Below are 26231 nucleotides of genomic sequence, written 5' to 3' on the forward strand. Positions count from 1 at the left end.
CATAAGCAAGCTACCAGAAAGTGAAATGGACCTGGAGGGCAAAATCAGAACCATTAGAAATCTGTTCCAGTGAGAGAAATCCCTGTCTGAAAGGGGCTCAGGGGATGAAAAGGACAGAATTCTAGGTATGTCACTGTTGTGTCAGGATCTCAGGAGTCAGAGAACTAATGGGGCTGCCTGAGCCAGTAGAATACTCAAGTGGCAGAGCAGGGAAATAAGTTACACTCAGTGAGCTTGATATAGGAAAGATGATGTTAGGGTTCAAAGGCGATGGCCAAGAAAGAATTATTGAGACTTCTTTGGTACAAAAATGTGATTGTATTAAACCATGGGGGCAGGGCCCATGGGCAGAAAGAGCTGCAATAGGATCATGAGAAGGAGGTTTCCAGGACCTTGAAAGGGCTAGATATTGTTAGGAAAAGGTCATTTATTACGGTCTAATAAAAATTTAGTCATAAGACCCTTCAGATACATATTGGTGGGCCATATACTTGGGGGATGATTGCCAACATGTTTCTTGGGGTTTTAGAGATAAAGGAAATTTCCAAAGGGATTTTTTTTAAATCAAAATGAATATTTTTATTTTTTCTTATTTTTTTTCTATAAACATATATTTTTATCCCCAGGGGTACAGGTGTGTGAATCACCAGGTTTACACACTTCACAGCACTCACCAAAGCACATACCCTCCCCAATGTCCATAATCCCACCCCCTTCTCCCAAACCCCCTCCCCCCAGAAACCCTCAGTTTGTTTTGTGAGATTAAGAGTCACTTATGGTTTGTCTCCCTCCTAATCCCATCTTGTTTCATTGATTCTTCTCCTACCCACTTAAGCCCCCATGTTGCATCACCACTTCCTCATATCAGGGAGATCATATGATAGTTGTCTTTCTCTGCTTGACTTATTTCGCTAAGCATAATACGCTCTAGTTCCATCCATGTTGTCCCAAATGGCAAGATTTCATTTCTTTTGATGGCTGCATAGTATTCCATTGTGTATATATACCACATCTTCTTGATCCATTCATCTGTTGATGGACATCTAGGTTCTTTCCATAGTTTGGCTATTGTGGACATTGCTGCTATAAACATTCAGGTGCACGTGCCCCTTTGGATCACTAAGTTTGTATCTTTAGGGTAAATACCCAATAGTGCAATTGCTGGGTCATAGGGCAGTTGATTTTCAACATTTTGAGGAACCTCCATGCTGTTTTCCAGAGTGGCTGCACCAGCTTGCATTCCCACCAACAGTGTAGGAGGGTTCCCCTTTCTCCGCATCCTCGCCAGCATCTGTCATTTCCTGACTTGTTGATTTTAGCCATTCTGACTGGTGTGAGGTGATATCGCATTGTGGTTTTGATTTGTATTTCCCTGATGCAGAGTGATATGGAGCACTTTTTCATGTGTCTGTTGGCCATCTGGATGTCTTCTTTGCAGAAATGTCTGTTCATGTCCTCTGCCCATTTCTTGATTGGATTATTTGTTCTTTGGGTGTTGAGTTTGCTAAGTTCTTTATAGATTCTGGACACTAGTCCTTTATCTGATATGTCGTTTGCAAATATCTTCTCCCATTCTGTCAGTTGTCTTTTGATTTTGTAACCTAACCAAAGAGACACAGAATCTATACTCAGAAAACTATAAAGTACTCATGAAAGAAGTTGAGGAAGACACAAAGAAATGGAAAAATGTTCCATGCTCCTGGATTGGAAGAATAAATATTGTGAAAATGTCTATGCTACCTAAAGCAATCTACACATTTAATGCAATTCCTATCAAAGCACCATCCATCTTTTTCAAAGAAATGAAACAAATAATTCTAAAATTTATATGGAACCAGAAAAGACCTCGAATAGCCAAAGGGATATTGAAAAAGAAAGCCAACGTTGGTGGCATCACAATTCCGGACTTCAAGCTCTATTACAAAGCTGTCATCATCAAGACAGCATGTTACTGGCACAAAAACAGACACATAGATCAATGGAACAGAATAGAGAGCCCAGAACTAGACCCCCAACTCTATGGTCAACTAATCTTCGACAAAGCAGGAAAGAATGTCCAATGGAAAAAAGACAGCCTCTTCAATAAATGGTGCTTGGAAAATTGGACAACCACATGCAGAAAAATGAAATTGGACCATTTCCTTACACCACACACAAAAATAGATCCAAAGGGATTTTTATATGTTAAAGTAGGCTTACAGGATCCTGACTGGGAGGGTGGAGGGGTGTGGTCAGGCTAGGATTACCTTTTGCCCTTAACAAAGTATTAACATTGAAGCAGTTAAGTCCCTAGAGGAATGTCACTCTGCCTGTTTCAAGGACTTGCCAAAGGATGGTAGGTAGTAATAAAATTTAATAATTTTCTTCTGCCTTTGTTTCCCACATCATTCTCCCTGACCAATTTTGACCCTTAAAACCTCAACGTTGTTGAGAGTAGAAGGTTTCATCTTTTTTTTTTTAACTTCTTTCTGCTGAATATGGGCATGGAGATGTCCCTACCTATGGGTCAACATTGGTCAGTTGGGGCTTATATAGATAAAAGAGTTACAAAGGGCAGGGGCAGTTGAATCTAAGGTAGACTGCATATGTAGATCTTCCCAAGTGGAAAGGATCATCTCTTAGCTTGAAGTTATGGCAGCAAAGGCATCCTGGCACCAAGTGGAAAGACATGGAAAAAAAAAAAACAGCAAAATATGATTAGTGTAACAAAAAGAAAAAGAAGCTAAAATAGGAGTCTTTTGATAGTTGAAAAAATCCTCTCAAGTCCAGAAGGAAAGAGAGGGTTTGTTTAAAGTGCCAATTTGAATATTTATGTCAGAAACCCAGAAATATTTTGGTGGTAACCTGGAATGCATACACAGCATTCTGTTTTTATGATAGTGCAAGTTCTACCTTGTGCAATAGTTAAAACATCTAATGTCATTCTATTATGTAGAACTGCTTTTTCCATTTGGGTTTCTTTAGTATTTAATCAAGAAATGTTATTTTTAGTGTCATTTAAGGCTTTGATCATATACTTAAGAGATTCCATGTGCCAAACATCCTCCAGTCTGTAAGAGGAAACAAAGATGGATGCTAGGTGGTCATACCAAAGAAACACCCAATATGTTCAACATGGTTTTAAATTTCAAAGGTTAGCTGGGCTGGTAATGTTTTTAATAATGTGTCTTTGCAGGGTGCCTGGGTGACTCATTGGGTTAAATCCACTGCCTTTGGCTCAGGTCATGATCCCAGGGTCCTGGGATCAAGCCCCGCATTGGGCACTCTTCCCAAGCAGGGAGACCACTTCCTCCTCTTTCTCTGCCTACTTGTGATCTCTGTCTGTCAAATAAATAAATAAAATCTTTAAAACACTAATTCGTCTGTGCATGCAGGCAAAACCAAAAATACAGCAGTGTATCTAGCCTGAGGAAGTCATGAACACAAGTTAGATTTGTATAGCTGTTGGGTCATGTTAGGAGACAGTCATATAATCTGGGTCTCTTCAACTGCACTCAAGATATCAAGAGCTATTCCATTTTGGAAGGCCATCTTTTGAATGTGTAATAAGAGGTTGTTCATTGTACTTTGTAGGGGCCAAGGGAATCCAAATCTAATGACAATTTTTCTTAACAAAGTTTTTGTCACCTCTGTGGTCTTTTTAACCAAATCAGTGTCCTGGTGTAAATCCTGTCTTACTTTCAATTGGTTATTTTTGGATATAAAGATTTTTTCTTCATTATTAACAAGCCAGTCCTGTGCATTGTTTGCTTGGTCTGAATAAACTGGACTTATGGACTTTATTGCCCATAAAGACTTAATTTCAGGTCCATATTTTATTGGGGAGTTGTGGCTTGATAATAATTCACTTTTCTTCCAAATTGTTCCATGAGCATGTAGGAGCATATAGAACTAAGACAACATATTTGGAGTCTGTATATATATATATATATATATATATATATATACACATACACACACACATATATACATATATATTATATAACATAAATATGTATACTTTATCTTGTTCACCTTATAATACATCATTAGTTGGAGTCAGTATATATACTAATATTTAAGTCTTTTGCAATTGCAAAGCACGAATAAGCACTATAGCATGCCCAGTTTTTCTTATTCCTTTTTCCATGAAACTATTGTCATTAGTAACCAGCTGTCATTTGCATTTTCAATAAAGACATCTTTTTAAATCTGGTTGATCAGCATAAACAAGACCTATAACCTCTGAAAAGTTATGCTCTATAGAAGTAAAATGGTCACGTTCAGGCACATGTGTAGCTGGATCTGACAGGTTTCAAGTATTATTTCAGGCATATCCATAAGTGTAACCTGGTATTTAATATGTTGGCCTCCCATCATCCATTGGTGGCCTTTGGTTTCTGAGACACTCTGGACCTGATGTGAAATCATTACAATGAGGGACTGTCCCTTAGTGAGTTTTGAGGTCCGCACCAGGAGAGTTGTTATAGGCTTGGCTAAAGGCTTTGTTTGCAATTTTACCTCAGTAAAGGTGTCTTTTAGGGTAAATATGACTATGAGGGATGAAACCATCAAGAATCCCTTTTGTCTGAAATCCAACCTTAACTATACTCTAATTATAAGAAATCATTTGCAAATGGGAGAAAACTTGTCAAGAGATAAGGGCATCACCAAGTGCATTATCCAATCCAATCATAAAGAAACTCGTGTCATTCATTATCTCCACAAGCCCATAGTTAATCCTACAGAGTGGGATATTCTCTGGCTTTTAAGGAATGATGTCATCCCAGCCATATATAATTGGTCAAGGTGCTAGTTGAGTTATACAGTTGTTGGAGAATCTATCTCATTTCCCAGCTGTTTAAATGATCATAGACTCACGTGGTCCTGTTATTATCCCCACATTATAACAAGCGAGAAGATTGTCTATACATTAGCTACTGTGGTAATTTCTCCGAAGTTTACCTCAAGTTGTCTAGCAACATTTAAAGACAAACATTTTTTTAAAAATTTTATTTATTTATTTGACAGACAGAGATCACAAGTAAGCAGAAAGGCAAGCAGAGAGAGGAGGAGGCAGGCTCCTTGCTGAGCAGAGAGCCCAATGTGGGGCTTGACCCAGGACCCTGGGATCGTGACCTGAGCCAAAGGCAGAGGCTTTAACCCACTGGACCACCCAGGTGCCCCTAAAGACAAGCATTTAAAGAAAATAAGATCTAGAATTTAACATCCACAAAGGTGTGTTATTGAAACATAATTTTTATCTAAAATAACGCTCATTTTTAATCATAGATAACCAAACCAAGAACAATTTATTTGAAAAACAAGTCCAGTTTTAACAAACTTGTCCTAATCATGTATATAAGCTCAGCAAAAATAATGACTGATCATAGAGATCTTTTAGAAATTGCTTTGCTGGAGCTTTTATAGGGAACCTAGGTTGGACTTTTAGTAACCTCTCTAGGCCAGAAGTCAAGCCAAGTACTTGTCACTTGTCATCAGACATGCCTGTGATACCTGTAGATTTGGACAAATTCTTCTCCATGACATCCCCAAAGTATCCTGAGGTTCCTGCCCCTGCTAGGAGTGTCATCCTTTAATCACCTGGTGAGGCTTCTGGGAACTCTGTAAGCAAGGTATAAGGCCAACATTCTCAAGGAGCTTTATGGCTACAGGTTTCCTAAAGTCAACCTTAGATCCCTAAAGCTGTTTGGCCATATCTGAGTCTGTGCATGTATCTCTCAAATATGACATTCCAGTCAAAGCCTTGATAAAATAACCAATGTTTCCAATCATGTCCTGTTACAAGGAGAACAGATTTTTATTGACCTTATGCAAATGACTATGATTGTCATGGAAGAAGGATACTTATAAGATCTTTTGAATTTTAGAGGGTTCTGGTAGAGAGAAAAGTGAAGTGCTTTAATTTGTTCACAAATAAATAATTTATCATGTTTCTGTAAGTCATAGATATCTTAAGAGAAAGTTTCTAGAAGAGTAAACAATAAAGAATCAGAAATATTTCAAGCAAGAGTCACAAAATGATACTCATTCTATTAGTTTATTTAGTCCCATTTTACTAATTCTTTTTTTAAATTAAATTTAATTTTTTTCAGTATTCCAAGATTCATTTTTTATGCACCACACCCAGTGCTCCATGCAATACATACCCTCTTTAATACTCACCACCAAGTTCATCCATCCCCTTTACCCCCCTCCCTTCCAAAACCCCCAGTTTCTTTCTCAGAGTCCACATTCTCTCATGGTTCATTTCCCCTCCAATTTCCCCCAATTCACTTTTCCTTTCCTTCTCCTAATGTCCTCCATGCTATGCTATTCCTTATGCTCCACAAGTGAGTGAAATCATATGATAATTGACTCTCTCTGCTTGACTTATTTCACCCAACATAATCTCCTCCAGTTCCATCCATGTTGATACAGAAGTAAGGTATTCATCCTTTCTGGTGGAGGGGTAATATTCCATAATATATATGGATCATATCTTCTTTATCCATTCATCTATTGAAGAGAATCTTAGTTCTTTCCACAGCTTGGCAACTGTGGCTATTGCTGCTGTGAATATTGGGGTATAGATGGCCCTTCTTTTCACTACATCTGTATCTTTGGGGTGAATACCCAGTAGTGTAATGCAGGGTCATAGGGTAACTCTATTTTTAATTTTCTTTTTTAAGTATGTTATTTATTTGACAGAAAGAGACACATGAGAGAGGGAATACAAGCAAGGGGAGTGGAAGAGGGAGAAGCAGGCTTCCCATAGTGCAGGGAGCCAGATGCTGGGCTTGATCCCAGGACACTGGGAGCATGACCTGAGCCTAAGGCAGACACTTAACGACTGAGCCACCCAGGCACCCTATTTTTAATTTTTTTAAGGAATCTCTACACTGTTTCCCAAAGTGGCTGCACCAACTTACATTCCCACCAACAGTGTAAGAGAGTTCCCCTTTCTCCTCATCCTCTCCAACACTTGCTGTTTCTTGTCTTATTGATTTTGGCCATTCCAACTGGTGTAAGCTGGTATTTCAATGTGGTTTTGATTTTTAATTTCCCTGACGGGTAATGATAATAAATATTTTTTCATGTGTCTGTTAGCCATTTGTAGGTCTTCTTTGTGGAAGTGTCTGTTTATGTCTTCTGCCCATCGTTTCCTGATTTCAAGCTTTACTACCAAGCTGTGATCACCAAGACAGCATGGTACTGGCATAAATAGAGACGCATAGGCCAGTGGATCAGAGTAGAGGGTCCAGATATGGACACACAACTTTATGGTCAAATAATCTTTGACAAAGCAGGAAAAAATATACAGTAGAATAAAAGTCTCTTCAATAAATGGTGCTGGGAAAATTAGAGAGCTATGTATAGAAGAATGAAACTCTACCACTCTCTTACACCATACACAAAGATAAACTCAAAATGGATAAAAGGTCTCAATGTGAGGCAGGAATCTATCAAAATCTCAGAGGAGAACTTAGGCAGTAACCTATTTGATATTGGCCACAGCAACTACTTTCAAGACATGGCTCCAAAGGCAAAGGAAACACAAGTGAAAATAAACTTTTGGGACTTCCTCAAGATCAAAAGCTTCTGTACAGCAAAGGAAATAGTCAACAAAACAAAGAGGCAACCCACGGAATGGGAGAAGGTATTTGCAAATGATACCAAGTTACTAATTCTTATTCCATTTGAATACAACTTTAGTAAGTTCTAGAAATTCTTACTCATTTCAGTTTTGATCTTAAAGATTTTAATACCTGTATTTGTCCTAAAGTCCTTTATATGAATCTCCTTGAAGATGAAACTCATTTTACAAGACAATAAGAACAATTGTAAATGACAAAAACTCAGAAAATGACATTGTTAATGATCTGATATGAGAGTAAATTATGATGCAATTGATAAGGAAACTCAGTTATTCTGTGACACATAACAATTCAATAGCTGGAATATTGAGTAATGATGACCTTATACCAGAACGTAACATACCAAACAAACAAGTCTAGTTAGTTAAGACTTTATTCATGATTTAAATCTTGGGGAAGTTTGTTAAACTCCTTGAAAGTTTTAAAGTACATACTTGAATAGAATTGGGGATGTGAAAGACCTGATAAAAGCAAAACATAGAAAATTTTTTTGGGGGAAAGCAAAGAGAAAACAAATGTTTACATTTTTATTAATGTTTATTAATAGCAGATGAACAATTCAAGAAAACTTCATTTTGAGCAAAGAGAAAGCAGACTTTCAATCTTATACCAGTGTACTTTAAAATCCATTCATTTCAGTCTTTGTCCATCCTGACCACACCTAAAACTCCTTTCCAAACAACAAGTCTCATTTAGGACAAAATTACCTTCTTCTACCTTCATCAGAAATTCATTCCTATTCCTTATATCTTTCTTACAGAGCTCCTACATTTCTACATACAGAGCTGCTTCCCTTATTAACATCAGTCTTTATTACATTTAGCAGAATTTTGTTCTCTTAGAAATTTAGTACAGTGAAGAGTAAGTAGCAACCAAATGTGAGCTTTTACACCAGAATTCTTTGGATAGTACATTTATGAATCAGTTAAACACAAAACATGTTTACCAACAGATTTAAATATATTTAGTTCTTTACAGTAAGAACTCAGAAGCAAAAACCTATGTTGAGTTATCAATGATTAAGCATTTTATCCTATATGGAAAAGACCTAGATGTCCTAAGAATTTAATCCCATTTATCATTCAAGTAAAACTTTCAAGTTTCAAGTTGCCAAATACTTTGAATGCTATGTAAGTAATTATCCATGAAAACTTTGATAAGATAGACAATTAACCATCATTTCAAGTCACCTTTTCACTTACAATAGAGATAATGTGAACTTATTTGACCTTCAGCAAACCTCGAAAGAATAAAAGTTTCACGTTTACTACTGATAAATTAAAAAACATGTCTATCTTAACTGAACCAACAAACTTAACTTAGTTGCAATACTTAATTATATTCCATCTGGGTCCTCCCCATTGTCAATTTTTTTTAAAAGATTGTATTTATTTATTTGACAGATAGATATCACAAGTGGCAAAGAGGCAGGCAGAGAGAGAGGGGGAAGCAGGCTCCCTGCTGAGCTGAGAGCCCGATGTGGGGCTCGATCTCAGGACCCGGGGATCATGACCTGAGCCAAAGGCAGAGGTTTTAATCCACTGAGCCACCCAGGTGCCCCCCTATTGTCAATTCTTATTTGAGACACTGGCTGGGAAAATCTGGAGTAGGTGGTGTTAGTTCCAGGGTGTGATCTTCTTGTTCCTTGACAATGAAGGGAGAAGGAGCCATGGTGCCTGAGGCAACAAGGATGGTACAGAAGCCAGTTATGCAGGCTGCATCCAAGGTGGTACAGAAACAGTAGAAGGGGGAGGGGGGGGAGATAGAAGAAGCAAAGTGCTGCCAGAAGGCAGAGAAAGGGTTCCTGGTTTTAGAGCTCATCAGCTACAAGAGAGGAGCAGACACCATATTTTTCCTCCATCTAGGAGGTAATAGGCAGTCAATGTCAGGCCAGAGAAGAATGGAATTTCCCCAATACAAGGGTAGTTTCGGCAGCTATTTAAGAATGTTCCTTAAAGTCCCCATCCTTAGTGGACTAACCACAGTTGGCTCCAATTATAGCCATTAACCTGAGAAATGAGTGAGGAAGAAGCCTCCACTACTATTAGGAGTAACAGTGAGTGAGATAGAATCTCCTTTGCTAGGGATGGCCTGTGTTTTTTCTAACAACCTGCATTTACTAGCAGGAGAACTATTTAGATCATTATCATCCAATATGTCAGGAGGACTTTTCAAGCCAGACACATTTGGGCAAACACATTCTTCTCTGTTTCCTGCAGAAGAGATCTAACTGACAGGTCTTTCTAAGGCCGTGCAGTGTTACAGGAGCTCAGTATTTTCCTAAATTTTGCAATCCAAATTGTTTCCAGTGGGTTAAAAGGCCCTGGGAACTGAAGAAAAGAGAAGATAAATTATCTAGAAAATTCTCTCCACTCCCAGGAGGCATCCTATGCAGGATATGTCAGAGGTTCCCAGTGTCAAAGCAACCCGAGGCATCCCCTGAACAAAATCTCTATGACCACTGCTGCCGATAAAGACCCCTGTAAGAGGGATGCTGACATTGCCCCACTTCCCCATTTTATCCTAGACTGCAGATGGGTGCCTGGCATATGGACTGAAATACCATGCCTTGAAAGTTGTACCTGCCTTGAAGCTATTTTACCTTTACTTGAAGGTCATGCCATAAAAAGGCATGCCTTACTTTGTCTTAAAACCCCTGACATTTTAACACATGGAAAACAGTAGAGAAGTTTCACAAGGGAAAATTATCTGATTATGTAGCCAAAGTAGTTAATAGAGGACATTGATAGAAAACAGTAAAGATGGAAATCCATCATGATCTAAACAACATTCCAACACATGTGGTTTTATAGCCAATTTCCCTAAGAAATGGACCTGGTTAGGTCTTAATTCTATCAGGTACTAATTTCAGCTGGCTCTCAGTGGAGGTCCTGTGGCAAGAAGCTGCTAGATCAGGGATGTGAAAGGGATCACATTAGATAAATTGGGAGGGAATCTCACACAGGAGTCTTGAGATTGGCAGCCATCCTGGTGCCTTAGGTGGTTGTTCCATGTGCAATACAGAAAAGATTGTGTAAGGATAGGAATAAAGAGAGGGTATCAAGTTTCTGGATCTTATTACCATTCTGGCCAGGGTATAACTTCCAGCCAAAAGGCAGGCTTTTTCCTTCCAATAAAGTAGCCATGGGCTAGAGGATTGCAACCTGAGCAATCAGCATGAAAGTGTTCCAATAAGATTATACTCATTGAAGATCCTCTGAGTGAGAGTACAGGAAGAGGAGAGAAAGTACTCACGAAGTTTGCACTGTGGCTTAGAGTCCAGATGAGATTCTGGACTCAAAGACCCACTTTTGAGCACCCTATGTTAGGGTTCTAAGCCAACGACCAAGATGGAATTCTTGAGACATCTTTGGTGCAAAAAGGTGATTTTATTAAACCATGAGGACAGGACCTATGGGCAGAAAGAGCTACAATGGGGTCATGAGGAGTGCCCCATTATATACTTTCAAGTTGGGGGGGGTTAGGGATAACATACATCTCTAAGGAATTTTGGAAGCAAGGTTTCAAAGATCTTGAGAGGGCTATTATTGGGAAAAGATCATTTACTACTATATAATAAAACTGATCTTGAGACCCTTCAGATGTATATTGGTGGACCATATGCTTGGAGGATGATTGCCAACATGCATCTTGGGAGTTTAAAGATAAAAGAAATTTCCAAAGGAATTATTATATGTTAAAATAGACTTACTGGATCCTGACGTGGGGGTTGGGGTAAGGGTCAGGCTAGGATTGCCTTTTGCCCTTAGCAAAGTATTAACTTTGAGACAGTTAATTTCCTAGAGGAATGTCGTTCTGCTTATTTAAGGACTTGTCAATGAGCTGTAGGTAGTAAGGAAATTTAATAATATTTCTTCTTCTTTTTTTTTCCCCACATCATGCTCAGGAGGAAACTAAATTTAGGTCACTATAACTGAGAGGGACCAATCAGGAGACCACTCTCTACCTGAGTACCCTGAAAAGGACTGGAATGTGTGGACCATCTGCCATCCCCTGGGAGGAATGAGATGAGGGTGTCCACAACTGGGTGGCAACACCAGAAAGGACAATAGGGTGACACTCAGCTGTCCCCCAGGAGCAACAGAGCAGGTACTTGCAGGAGCCTGAGACCACTCTCAGCCCCATGGCACACAAAGGGCAGTAACAAAGTCTCTTAGATTCCCCCCAAGAGGATTGTTATGGGCACATGCCTCAGGAGTCTACAGAGTTTGTCACATTCAAAAGTGAAGACTGTTTGTCCCAGAGGGTTTGTTGAAGAGGGAATACAGTGAACTTTTGGCTCTGGGGCTAGAGATTAGGACATGGCCATTTTTATTCTGATCCTCTAAAGAGGCACAAAAAACCTTCAGAGAATAAAATCCACATAGAGGACCAGTTTAAACTGATCCCAGTACCCTGGCAAAGGATGGAGGAACTCCACTCAAGCAGACACCTGAAAAGAAGCACAGCAGTTCCCTCCCCCAGGAGAGAAACTGGAAGAACAGATAGGACAACCAGTTTATGGAACACATAGTACTGAAAAACTCTAACACCAGGGGAAAATAGTATGTTGAGCTTGAGGATTTGTGTGTGTGTGTGTGTGACCATCTGTTTATCTTTCAGTCTAAACTATTGTTCTTTTCTCCCTCCCCTAATTGCAATTTGTTTCTTGTAGAACCAATTCTATTTTGGAGTTCCTTTTTAAGTTTTTGTTTGTTTGTTTGATTGGTTTTGGGTTTTCTTGTTTTGTTTTGTTTTACATCTAAATCTTACAGATATGTGGTTTATTTTTGTCTGTTTTTTCACTCTATTCAAATATATATATATATATATATATATATATATATATATATATATATACTTTCTTAACAATTTTGGGAATTCGTGTCTTCTAACACAAAGATCAAAATCACTCAGGAACAAGTGGTTCATCTTGCTTTGTCCATCCTGTGAGATTATATTCTCTATCCCCCCTTTTATTCTTTTTCTTTTTTGTTTTGTTTTCTTTTGTTTTTGTTTGTGTTTTTGTTTTGGCTTCTGACTGTTTTGGATTTGTCTACTGTGTATTTTGCTTGGGAATGGTTCATATTTTAGATTCTGCTTACTTGCTTGCCCATTCTTGTCTGGGCAAAATGACTAGAAGAAGGGATTTACAACAAAAGAAAAAGCCAGAGGTAATGTTCTCTGCCACAAACCTAATTGATATGGGTATAAGTGAGATGCCAGAGATGGAATTCAAGATAACAATAATGAAGTTAATAGCTGGAATTCAAAAAAAAAGCTTAGGAGGAGAAAAAACAGTAAAGAATCTCTGAATGCAAAATTAAGATATAGTAAGGCCAAAATTAAAGATGTTATTACAGAGATGAAGTCTAAATTGGAAGCTCTAACAGCTCGAGCAAATGAGGCAGAAAAGAGAGTAAGTTATCTAGAATACAGGCTCATGGAAAGTAAGGAAGTTGAGGGAAAGAGAGAAAAACAATGAAGAGCCCATGAAAAAAGGGTTCAAGAAATTAATGATGCACTGAAATGAACAAATGTCAGAATTACTGGGGTACCTAAAGATGAAGAAGGCAGGGGCAGGGCAGAAGATATATTCAAGAAAATAATAGCTGAGAACTTCCCTAGTCTGGGAAAGGAAACAAGTATTCATATCCAAAAGACACATCAGATCCCTCTCAAAATCAATAAAAATAGATCAATACCCCAACATATAATATTGAAGCTTGCAAATTTAGGGAATCCTGAGAGCAGCTCAAGACAAGAGTCTCCTTACCTGCAGAGGGAGGAACATCACACTAATATCAGACCTATGCATAGAAACCTGGCAGACCAGAGAGGGCTGGCATGATTAGCTAGGTTAATAAATGAGAAGTGCATGCAGACAAGAATACTATATACAATAAGGCTGTCATTTTGAATGGAAGGTAAGGTAAAGACCTTCCAGGACAGACAGAAACTGAAAGAAGATGTGACCACTAAATCATCACTTCAAGAAATATCAAGGGGGATTCTTTAAGCAAAGAGAGAGTCCAAGAGTAACATAGTCCAGAAAGAAACAAAGACAATCTATAGAAATGGGGACTTTAAAGGCGATTCAAGGGCACCAAATTAATATCTTTCAATAGTTATGTAGAATGTAAATAAATGAAATGCTCCAATCAAAAGACACAGGGTATCAGATTGTATAAAAAGCAGAACCCGTCAATATGCTGTTTACAAGAGACTCATTTTGAACTTAAAGACACCACCAGATTAAAAGTGAGGGGATGGAGAACAATTTACCATTCCAATGGATATCAAAAGAAAGCTGGGTAGCAATTCTCATATCAGAAAAATTAGATTTTAAAACAAAGACTGTAGTAAGAGATGTAGAGGGACACTATATCATACTTAAAGGGCTTATCCAACAAGAAAATGCAACAATTTTAAATATCTATGCCTCCAATGGGGGAGCAACCAATTATATAAACCAATTAATAACCAAAATAAAGAAACACATTGATAATAATACATTCATAGGAAGGGACTTCAACATCCCACTTACAGGAATAGACAGATCATCTAAGTAAAAGTTCAACAAAGAAACAAGAACACGGAGGGAGGAGTCAAGATGGCAGAGAAGTAGCAGGCTGAGACAACTTCAGCTAGCCCGAGATCAGCTAGATAGCTTATCTAAAGATTGCAAACACCTGAAAATCCATCGGCAGATCGAAGAGAAGAACAGCAATTCTGGAAACAGAAAAACAACCACTTTCTGAAAGGTAGGACTGGCGGAGAAGTGAATCCAAAGCGACGGGAAGATAGACCCCGGGGGGAGGGGCCTGCTCCGGGCAAGCGGTGGAGCAATGGCGCACAAAATAAGGACTTTTAAAAGACTGTTCCGCTGAGGGACATCGCTCCAGAGGCTAAACCGGGGTGAAGCCCATTAGGGGTCAGCGTGGCCTCAGGTCCCGCAGGGTCACAGAAGGTTTGGGGGTGTCTGAGTGTGGCAGAGCTTGCGGGTATTGGAACGGGAAAGCAGGCTACAGAGACAGAGCCGACAGTAAGCTTGCAGCTCGAGGTTACCTTGAACCGGGCCCAGGCTCGGTGAGCTCAGAGCGCAGCCGGAGGACAGGCAGACAGGAGTAACTGGGCACTGTCCTCTGAGGGCGCACTGAGGAGTGGGGCCCTGGGCTCTTGGCTCCTCCAGGCCGGAGATCAGGAGGCTGCCATTTTTATTCCCGTCCTCCAGAACTCTATAGAAAGCGCTCAGGGAACAAAAACTCCTGAAAGCAAACCCGAGCGGATTACTCACCCCGGCCCCTGATAAGGGCAGTGCAATTCCGCCTGGGGCAAAGACACTTGAGAATGACTACACAAGGCCCCTCCCCCAGAAGATCAACAAGAAATCCAGCCTAGACCAAGTTCACCTAACAAGGAGTGCGGTTTCAATACCAAGGAGAGCAGCAGAATTCCAGAGGAGGAGAAAGCAAAGCATGGAACTCATGGCTTTTTCCTTGTGATTTTTTTTTTAGTCTTGCAGTTAATTTAATTTTTTTCTTTTTCATTTTTTGTTTTTTTTTTTCTCAACTTCTGGTAAATTTTTTTTAACTTTTACTTTTTATTTTTTAACATTTTTTAACTAGTTTATCCAATATATATTTTTTTCTTTTTTATATTTTTCTTATTTGTTTTCTTTTTTTAAAAATTATTTTCTTTTCTTTTTTTTTTCTTTCGTCCTTTTTGAACCTCTTTCTATCCCCTTTCCCCCACTCACGATTTGAGATCTCTTCTAATTTGGTTAAAGCATATTTTCCTGGGGTTGTTGCCACCCTTGTAGTATATTACATGCTCCTTCATATACTCCTATCTGGACAAAATGACAAGATGGAAAAATTCAACACAAAAAAAAGAACAAGAGGCAGTACCGAAGGCTAGGGACCTAATCAATACAGACATTGGTAATATGTCAGATCTAGAGTTCAGAATGACAATTCTCAAGGTTCTAGCCGGGCTCGAAAAAGGCATGGAAGATATTAGAGAAACCCTCTCGAGAGATATAAAACCCTTTCTGGAGAAATAAAAGAACTAAAATCTAACCAAGTTGAAATAAAAAAAGCTATTAATGAGGTGCAATCAAAAATGGAGGCTCTCACTGCTAGGATAAATGAGGCAGAATAAAGAATTAGTGATATAGAAGACCAAAAGACAGAGAATAAAGAAGCTGAGCAAAAGAGGGACAAATAGCTACTGGACCATGAGGGGAGAATTCGAGAGATAAGTGACACCATAAGACGAAACAACATTAGAATAATTGGGATTCCAGAAGAAGAAGAAAGAGAGAGGGGAACAGAATGTATACTGGAGAGAATTACTGGGAAGAATTTCCCCAATATGGCAAAGGGAACGAGCATCAAAATTCAGGAGGTTGAGAGAACGCCCCTCAAAATCAGTAAGAATAGGCCCACACCCCGTCACTTAATAGTAAATTTACAAGTCTCAGTGACAAAGAAAATCCTGAAAGCAGCCCGGGAAAAGAAGTCTGTAACATACAATGGTAAAAATATTAGATTGGCAGCTGACTTATACACAGAGACCTGGCAGGCCAGAAAGAGCTGGCGTGATATTTTCAAAGCACTAAATGAGAAAAACATGCAGCCAAGAATACTATATCCAGCTAGGCTATCATTGAAAATAGAAGGAGAGATTACAAGCTTCCAGGACAAACAAAAACTGAAAGAATTTGCAAACACCAAACCAGCTCTACAGGAAATCTTGAAAGGGGTCCTCTAAGCAAAGAGAGAGCCTACAAGTGGTAGATCAGAAAGGAACAGAGACCATATACAGTAACAGTCACCTTACAGGCAATACAATGGCACTAAATTCATATCTCTCAATAGTTACCCTGAATGTGAATGGGCTAAATGCCCCTGTCAAAAGACACAGGGTATCAGAATGGATAAAAAAACAAAACCCATCTATATGTTACCTCCAAGAAACTCATTTTAAGCCGGAAGACACCTCCAGATTTAAAGTGAGGGGGTGGAAAAGCATTTACCATGCTAATGGACATCAGAAGAAAGCAGGAGTGGCAATCTTTATATCAGATAAATTAGATTTTAAGCCAAAGGCTATAATAAGAGATGAGGAAGGACTCTATATCATACTCAAAGGGTCTGTCCAACAAGAAGATTTAAAAATTTTAAATATCTATGCCCCCAACTTGGGAGCAGCCAACTATATAAACCAATTAATAACAAAATCAAAGAAACACATCAACAATAATACAATAATAGTAGGGTACTTTAACACTCCCCTCACTGAAATGGACAGATCATCCAAGCAAAAGATCAGCAAGGAAATAAAGGCCTTAAACGACACACTGGACCAGATGGACATCACAGATATATTCAGAACATTTCATCCCAAAGCAACAGAATACACGTTCTTTTCTAGTGCACATGGAACATTCTCCAGAATAGATCACATCCTCGGTCCTAAATCAGCACTCAACAGGTATCAATAGATTGGGATCATTCCCTGCATATTTTTCAGACCACAATGCTCTAAAGCTAGAAATCAACCACAAGAGGAAGTTTGAAAAGAACCCAAATACATGGAGACTAAACAGCATCCTTCTAAAGAATGAATGGGTCAACTGGGAAATTAAAGAAGAATTGAAAAAAAATCATGGAAACAAATGATAATGAAAATAGAACGGTTCAAAATCTGTGGGACACAACAAAGGCAGTCCTGAGAAGAAAATATATAGCGGTACAAGCCTTTCTCAAGAAACAAGAAGGGTCTCAGGTACACAACGCAACCCTACACCTAAAGGAGCTGGAGGAAGAACAAGAAAGAAACCCTAAGCCCAGCAGGAGAAGAGAAATCATAAAGATCAGAGCAGAAATCAATGAAATAGAAACCAAAAAAACAATAGAACAAATCAACGAAACTAGGAGCTGGTTCTTTGAAAGAATTAATAAAATTGATAAACCCCTGGCCCAACTTATCAAAAAGAAAAGAGAAAGGACCCAAATAAATAAAATCATGAATGAAAGAGGAGAGATCACAACTAACACCAAAGAAATACAAACTATTTTAAGAACATACAATGAGCAACTCTATGGCAATAAATTTGACAATCTGGAAGAAATGGATGCATTCCTAGAAACATATAAACTACCACAACTGAACCAGGAAGAAAGAGAAAGCCTGAACAGACCCATAACCAGTAAGAAGATTGAAACAGTCATTAAAAATCTCCAAACAAACAAAAGCCCAAGGCCAGACGGCTTGCCGGGGGAATTCTACCAAACATTTAAAGAAGAACTAATTCCTATTCTCCTGAAAATGTACCAAAAAATAGAAATAGAAGAAAACCTTCCAAACTCATTTTATGAGGCCAGCATCACCTTGATCCCAAAACCAGACAAGGAGCCCATCAAAAAAGACAGCTATAGACCAATATCCTTGATGAACACAGATGCGAAAATACTCAACAAAATACTAGCCAATAGGATTCAACAGTACATTAAAAGGATTATTCACCACGACCAAGTGGGATTTATTCAAGGGCTGCAAGGTTGGTTCAACATCCACAAATCAGTCAATGTGATACAACACATCAATAAAAGAAAGAACAAGAACCATATGATACTCTCAATAGATGCTGAAAAAGCATTTGACCAAGTACAGCATCCCTTTCTGATAAAAACTCTTCAAAGTGTAGGGATAGAGGGCACATACCTCAATATCATCAAAGCCATCTATGAAAAACCCACCGCAAATATCATTCTCAATGGAGAAAAACTGAAAGCTTTTCCGCTAAGGTCAGGAACACGGCAGGGATGTCCATTATCTCCACTGCTATTCAACATAGTACTAGAGGTCCTAGCCTCAGCAATCAGACAACAAAAGTAAATGAAAGGCATCCAAATCGGCAAAGAAGAAGTCAAATTATAACTCTTCGCAGATGATATGATACTATATGTGGAAAACCCAAAAGACTCCACTCCAAAACTGCTAGAACTTGTACAGGAATTCAGTAAAGTGTCAGGATATAAAATCAATGCACAGAAATCAGTTGCATTTCTCTACACCAACAGCAAGACAGAAGAAAGAGAAATTAAGGAGTCAATCCCATTTAAAATTGCACCCAAAACCATAAGATACCTAGGAATAAACCTAACCAAAGAGGCACAGTATCTATACTCAGAAAACTATAAAGTACTTATGAAAGAAATTGAGGAAGACACAAAGAAATGGAAAAATGTTCCATGCTCCTGGATTGGAAGAATAAATATTGTGAAAATGTCTATGCTACCTAAAGCAATCTACACATTTAATGCAATTCCTATCAAAGTACCATCCATCTTTTTCAAAGAAATGGAACAAATAATTCTAAAATTTATATGGAACCAGAAAAGACCTCGAATAGCCAAAGGGATATTGAAAAAGAAAGACAACGTTGGTGGCATCACAATTCCGGACTTCAAGCTCTATTACAAAGCTGTCATCATCAAGACAGCATGGTACTGGCACAAAAACAGACACATAGATCAATGGAACAGAATAGAGAGCCCAGAAACAGACCCTCAACTCTACAGTCAACTAATCTTTGACAAAGCAGGAAATAATGTCCAATGGAAAAAAGACAGCCTCTTCAATAAATGGTGCTGGGAAAATTGGACAGCCACATGCAGAAAAATGAAATTGAACCATTTCCTTACACCACACACAAAAATAGACTCAAAATTGATGAAGGACCTCAATGTGCGAAAGGAATCCATCAAAATCCTTGAGGAGAACACAGGCAGCAACCCCTCGACCTCAGCCATAGCAACATCTTCCTAGGAACAACGCCAAAGGCAAGGGAAGCAAGGGCAAAAATGAACTATTGGGATTTCATCAAGATCAAAAGCTTTTGCACAGCAAAGGAAACAGTTAACAAAATCAAAAGACAACTGACAGAATGGGAGAAGATATTTGCAAACGACATATCAGATAAAGGACTAGTGTCCAGAATATATAAAGAACTTAGCAAACTCAATACCCAAAGAACAAATAATCCAATCAAGAAATGGGCAGAGGACATAAACAGACATTTCTGCAAAGAAGACATCCAGATGGCCAACAGACACATGAAAAAGTGCTCCATATCACTCGGCATCAGGGAAATACAAATCAAAACCACAATGAGATATCACCTCACACCAGTCAGAATGGCTAAAATCAACAAGTCAGGAAATGACAGATGCTGGCGAGGATGTGGAGAAAGGGGAACCCTCCTACACTGTTGGTGGGAATGCAAGCTGGTGCAGCCACTCTGGAAAACAGCATGGAGATTCCTCAAAATGTTGAAAATAGAACTGCCCTATGACCCAGCAATTGCACTATTGGGTATTTACCCTAAAGATACAAACATAGTGATCCAAAGGGGCACGTGCACCTGAATGTTTATAGCAGCAATGTCCACAATAGCCAAACTATGGAAAGAACCTAGATGTCCATCTACAGATGAATGGATCAAGAAGATGTGGTATATATACACAATGGAATACTATGCAGCCATCAAAAGAAATGAAATCTTGCCATTTGCGACAACATGGATGGAACTAGAGCGTATCATGTTTAGTGAAATAAGTCAAGCAGAGAAAGACAACGATCGTATGATCTCCCTGATATGTGGAAGTGGTGATGCAACATGGGGGCTTAAGTGGGTAGGAGAAGAATAAATGAAACAAGATGGGATTGGGAGGGAGACAAACCATAAGTGACTCTTAATCTCACAAAACAAACTGAGGGTTGCTGGGGGGAGGGGGTTTGGGAGAAGGGGGTGGGATTATGGACATTGGGGAGGGTATGTGCTTTGGTGAGTGCTGTGAAGTGTGTAAACCTGGGGATTCACAGACCTGTACCCCTGGGGATAAAAATATATGTTTATGAAAATTAAAAAAAATTGAAAAAAAAAAAAGAAACAAGAACACTGAATGACACACTGAACCAGATGGACTTCACAGATATAAAAATCATTCCATCTTAAAACAACAGAACACTCATTCATATCAACTGCACATGGAACATTCTCCAGAATAGTTCACATCCTAGGTCACAAGTCAAGTTTCAACAGTTATAAAAATATTGAAATTATTCTCTGCATATTTTTAGACCACAATGCTTTGAAACTTGAACTAAATCACAAGAGGAAATTTGGAAGGAACTCAAACACTTGGAGATTAAAGAGTATCCTGCTCTGGAATGATTGGGTCAACCAGGAAATTAAAGAAGAATTTTAATCTCTCTATTCATTGAAGCTAATGAGAATGAAAGCACACCTTTTCAAAACCGTGGGGACACAGCAAATGTATTCCTGAGAGAAAAGTAAATTTTAATACAAGCCTCTGTCAAAAAACAAACAAACAAAAAAAAATCTAAAATGCACAAGCTAAACTTACACCTGAAAGATCTGGAGAAATAAGAGAAAAAAAAAAAAGACCAAACAGAGCATGAGAAGAGAAATAAAAAATATTAGAACAGAAATCAATGAAATAGAAACCAGGAGAACAGTAGAACAGGTCAATGATACTAGAAGTTGGTTCTTTGAAATAATAGGTAAGATTGATAAACCTCTGGCCAGACTTAACCAAAACAAAGATAAATAACCCAAATCGATAAAATCAGGAATGAAAGGGGAGAGATCATGAAGAACACCAAAGGAAATAAAGAGAATTTTAATAACATATTTTGAGCAACTATATGCCAGCAAATTAGACAATCTGGAAGAATTAGATGCATTCCTGGAAATTTATAAACTACCAATACTAAAACAGGAAGAAACAGACAATCCAAAAAACAGAACAATAACCTGTAAGAGAATTGAAGTAGTAATCAAAAACCTTCCCCCAAAATAAAACAAAACAAAAATAAAAACAAACAAACAAAAATCAAGAGTCGAGGGCCAAATGGCTTCCCAGGAGAATTCTACTAAATATTTAAAGAAGAAATCATACTTATTCTCCTGTAGTTATTTCTAAAAAACTAACAACAACAACAACAACAACAACAACAAAAAATGGAAAGAAAACTTCCAAAATTATTTTATGATTTGATTAAAATCATTCCTTGATTCCCAAACCAGACAAAGACCTCACCAAAAAGCAAAATTATAGACCTAATGAACATGGATGCCAAAATATTCACCAAGACACTAGCCAATAGGGTCCAGCAGTATATTAAAAGGATTATTCACCATCATGAACAAGTGTGATTTATTCCTAGAGTGCAAGGGTGGTTCACCATTCAGAAACCAATCAATGCGATAGAGCACAATAACTACAAGCAGGAACCATAGGATCTTCTCAACTGATGCAGAAAAAAAATATTTAACAAAATTCAAGATCAATTTTGGATTAAACTCTTCAAAGGGTAAGAATAGAAGGAACATTCTTCAATATTATAAAAACCATATATGAAAAGCCCACAGAGAATATGATTCTCAATGGGGAGAATGGAGAGCTTTTCATTAAGGTCTGGAATACAAAAGGAATTCACATTCTCACCACTATTATTCAACATTCTACTAGGAGCCCTAGCCTCAGCAATCAGACAATGAAAGAAATAAGGCAGTCAAGTTATCAAAGAAGTCAAACTCTCAATTTTTGCAGACAACCTGATACTTATGTGGAAAACCCAAAAAACTCCATCCTACAATTACTAGAACTCATACAGCAATCCAGCAATGTGGCAGGATACAAAATCAATGCACAGAAATCAGTTGCTTTTCTATACCCTAAAAATGTTACAATAAAAAGAAAAATTAAGGAACCAATTCCATTTACAATAACACCAAAAACCATAAATAGCTAGGAACAGACCTAACCAAAGTGCCAAAGGATCTGTACTCTAAAAACTACAGAACACTTATGAAAGAAATAGAGGAAGACACAAAGAGATGGAAAAACATTCCATGCTCATGGATTGGAAGAATAAATATTGGCAAATTGGTAAAATGTCTATGTTGCCCAGATAAGATTGCATACATTCAATGCAATCCCTACCCAAACAGCATCAACTTTTTTCACAGAGCTGAAACAAGTAATACTAAAATTTGTATGGAACCAGAAAAGACCCCAAATCACCAGGGGAATGTTGAAAAATAAAACAAAGCTGTGGGCACCACAATGCCTGACTTCAAGCAACATTGCAAAGCTTACCATCAAGACAGATGGCACTGGCACAAAAACAGACACACAGATCAATGGAACAGAATAGATAACCCAGAAATGGACCCTCAACTCTATGGTCAACCAATCTTTGGCAAAGCAGAAAAGAATATCCAATGGATAAAAAGCCTTTCAATAAGTTGTGCTGGGAAACTTGGCCAGCCACATGCAGAAGAATAAACCCGGATCACTCTTTTACACCATACACAAAGATAAACTCAAAATAGATAGAATACCTACATGTGAGACCAGAATCCATCAAAATCCTAGAGGAGAACACAAACAGTAACCTCTTCGACTTCAGCTGCAGCAACTTCTTGCTAGGCACATTTACAAAGATAAGGGAAACACAAAGGCAAACATGAAATATTGGGACTTTATTCAGATAAAAAGCTTCTGCACAGTAAAGGAAACTATCAATAAAACTAAAAGGCAACCCACGAATGGGTTACAAATACAAAGATATTTACAAATGACATATCAGATAAAGGGCTTGTATCCAAGTTCTATAAGAAATTATCAAGCTCAACACACACACAGACACACACACACACACACACACACACACACAATCCAGTTAAAAATGAGCAGAAGACATGAAGAGACACTTCCCCACAGAAGATGTTCAAATGGCTAACATACACAGGAAAAAATGTTCAACATCACTAGCTATCAGGGAAATACAAATCAAAACCACAATGAGGTACCACTTTATACCAGTCAGAATGGTAAAAATTAACAAGATAGAAAGGAACAAATATTGGCAAGGATGTGGAGAAAGGGGAACTGTCTTACAGTCTTGGTGGGAATGCAAGCTGGTACAGACACTTTAGAAAACAATATGGAGGTTCCTCAAAAAGTTAAAAATAGAGCTATCCTAAAACCCAGCAATTGCACTACTGGATATTTACCCCAAAGATTCAAATGTAGTTATCTGAAGGGGCACCAGTATCCCAATGTTCATGTAAGCAATATCTACAATAGTCAAACTGTGGAAGGAACCGAGATGTCCTTCAACAGATGAATGGATAAAGAAGTTGTGGCACATAAATACAATGGAATATTACTGAGCCATCAGAAGGGATGAATACCTATCATTTACACAGACGTGTCTGACACTGGAGGGGATTATGGTAAGTTAAATAAGTCAATCTGAGAAAGACAATTATATGGTTTCACTCATATGTGGAATATAAGAAATAGTGCTGAGGATCATAGGGAAACGGAGGGGAAACTGAATGGGCAGAAATCAAAGAGGGAGAGAAACCATGAGAGACCTTTGACTCTGGGAAACAAACTGAGGTTTACAGAAGGGTTTGGGGGTGGGATACCTGGGTGATGGACATAAAGTAGGACACGTGATGTGATGAGCACTGGGTTTTACACAAAACTGATTAATCATTGAACATTAGTGATGTACTGTGTTGGCTAATTGAATTTAAATTATGAAAAAAAGTAATTGGTTGAGTTTCTTTTTTTCCTCATCTGTTTTGCCTTGTTGTTCTGATTTCCCTTTATTTTTGGTTTGGTAACTCTTTCCAACAACTGTCAATACTTGAATCTGTCAGATAGACTACAAAGTAGATGAGTAGACACTCAAGCAGGGAAATTGGACCAAAATTTCCACACCATTGTCTTAATGGAGGAAACAATGACACCAACTAACAGGAAAGTAGGTTCTAATTCTACTTTGATACAAATCTCCTTGTGCTGCTATTTTCACGTCTGCAAAATGGACAAAATGATATTGGCCATATCATTATTGATATTGTGAGGATTAGCCAAGATGAAGGGTGTTGAAGTGTTAAGGCTCTTGACATTTCCTCTTTTTTGTTCAGTTTTAAAAAAGCATAAAGGGAGTTAATGAAAGCAAGCTTATATCATAAATAAAATTGTAAAATTGGTTTAGTAGCAGCAACTTGTGTACACACACACACACACACACAATGTACTTTCCGCAGAAATGTCTCTCAATAATCTGTTGACTAAAGACCTTTTGATTCAACTAGTTTTATAATATAAGTAATAAAGGATGCCACTCTTGGATATGCTTGCATTATGTTTAACTTTAAATTCAAAACATTCTGAATTTTTCTTGTTATAGATTCTGATTACAGATTCTTTTTAAAACACTCTGTAGTGAATGAGCTGTTTCCAGAACGTTTTTGTTGTTCCTTTAAATCTTTAAAATTTCATGTTTTAAAAAGTTGCACACATTTAGATAATCAACCCAATAATCTCCAAACAGAAAAACCCTCTTCCTAACGTTTCACATCTTGTCTTTGATATTTTATCCTTGGTATTTCCAATGTAGTTCTCATTGGCATTGCCTAAACTGTATATGTGTTTTTCTTAATATATATATACATGCTTCAGCTCAAAATTACAGACAAAAACATAAATGGTCCTAGAATATAGACTCTGGAGACATACAGATTTAGGTTTCTTATACTAACTCCATCATGCATTAACTGTGTGACCTTAGACAAGTTATTTAACCTCTCTGAACTTACTTTGGGTGGTAGTAATGCCTGCCTCACAGGGTTAATGAAAATCTTAAAAAATAAAGATGCTAAATTTCTACTGCAGCGTCTGACAAGTAGAAGGCAATAGATAAATGTTACTATTAGTATAGTAACTATAGACTGAATTAAACAATGAGTATGTTGTATTCTTTGGCAGATATCCTTGATAAATACCTACAATTTGGGATTTGAAATCCATAGTTTATATTGCTTATGTGTCTTCATGTATATCTCTACAGGTTCTATGACTATTAGTTTTTCAACCTTACAGTCCAATTCAACAGATTTTTTTTAATTTAAATTCAACTAATTAACATATAATATATTATTTTCTCAGGGGAAGAGGTCTGTGATTCATCAGTCTTATATAATACCCAGCACTCATTGCAACACATACACTCCTCAATGTCCATCATACAGTTATCCCATCCTCCCACACCCTCCTCTCCAGCAACCCTGTTTGTTTCCTAAGATTAAGAGTCCCCAATGCTTTATCTCACTTTGATTTTTTTTTTTACTTTTATTTTATTTTTTTTTTATTTTTTTTTTAACTTTTTATTTTTTATAAACATATATTTTTATCCCCAGGATTTTGTCTTAATTTTCCCTCCCTTCCTATATGATCCTGTTTTGTTACTTCAACTTCATGTATCAGTGAGATCTGTGATAATTGTTCTTCTCTGAATAACTTATTTCATTTATCATAATACCCTCTAGTTCTATCCATGTCATTGCAAATGGCAAGATTTCATTTTTTGATGGATGCATAATATTGCATTGTATGTATAACATCTTATTTACCTATTCATCTGTCAATGGACATCTTGGCTCTTTCCACAGTTTGGCTCTTGTGGACATTGCTG

The sequence above is a fragment of the Mustela nivalis genome (genome assembly GCF_964662115.1).
Source record: "Mustela nivalis genome assembly, chromosome: X".
NCBI classification, from domain to species: domain Eukaryota; kingdom Metazoa; phylum Chordata; class Mammalia; order Carnivora; family Mustelidae; genus Mustela; species Mustela nivalis.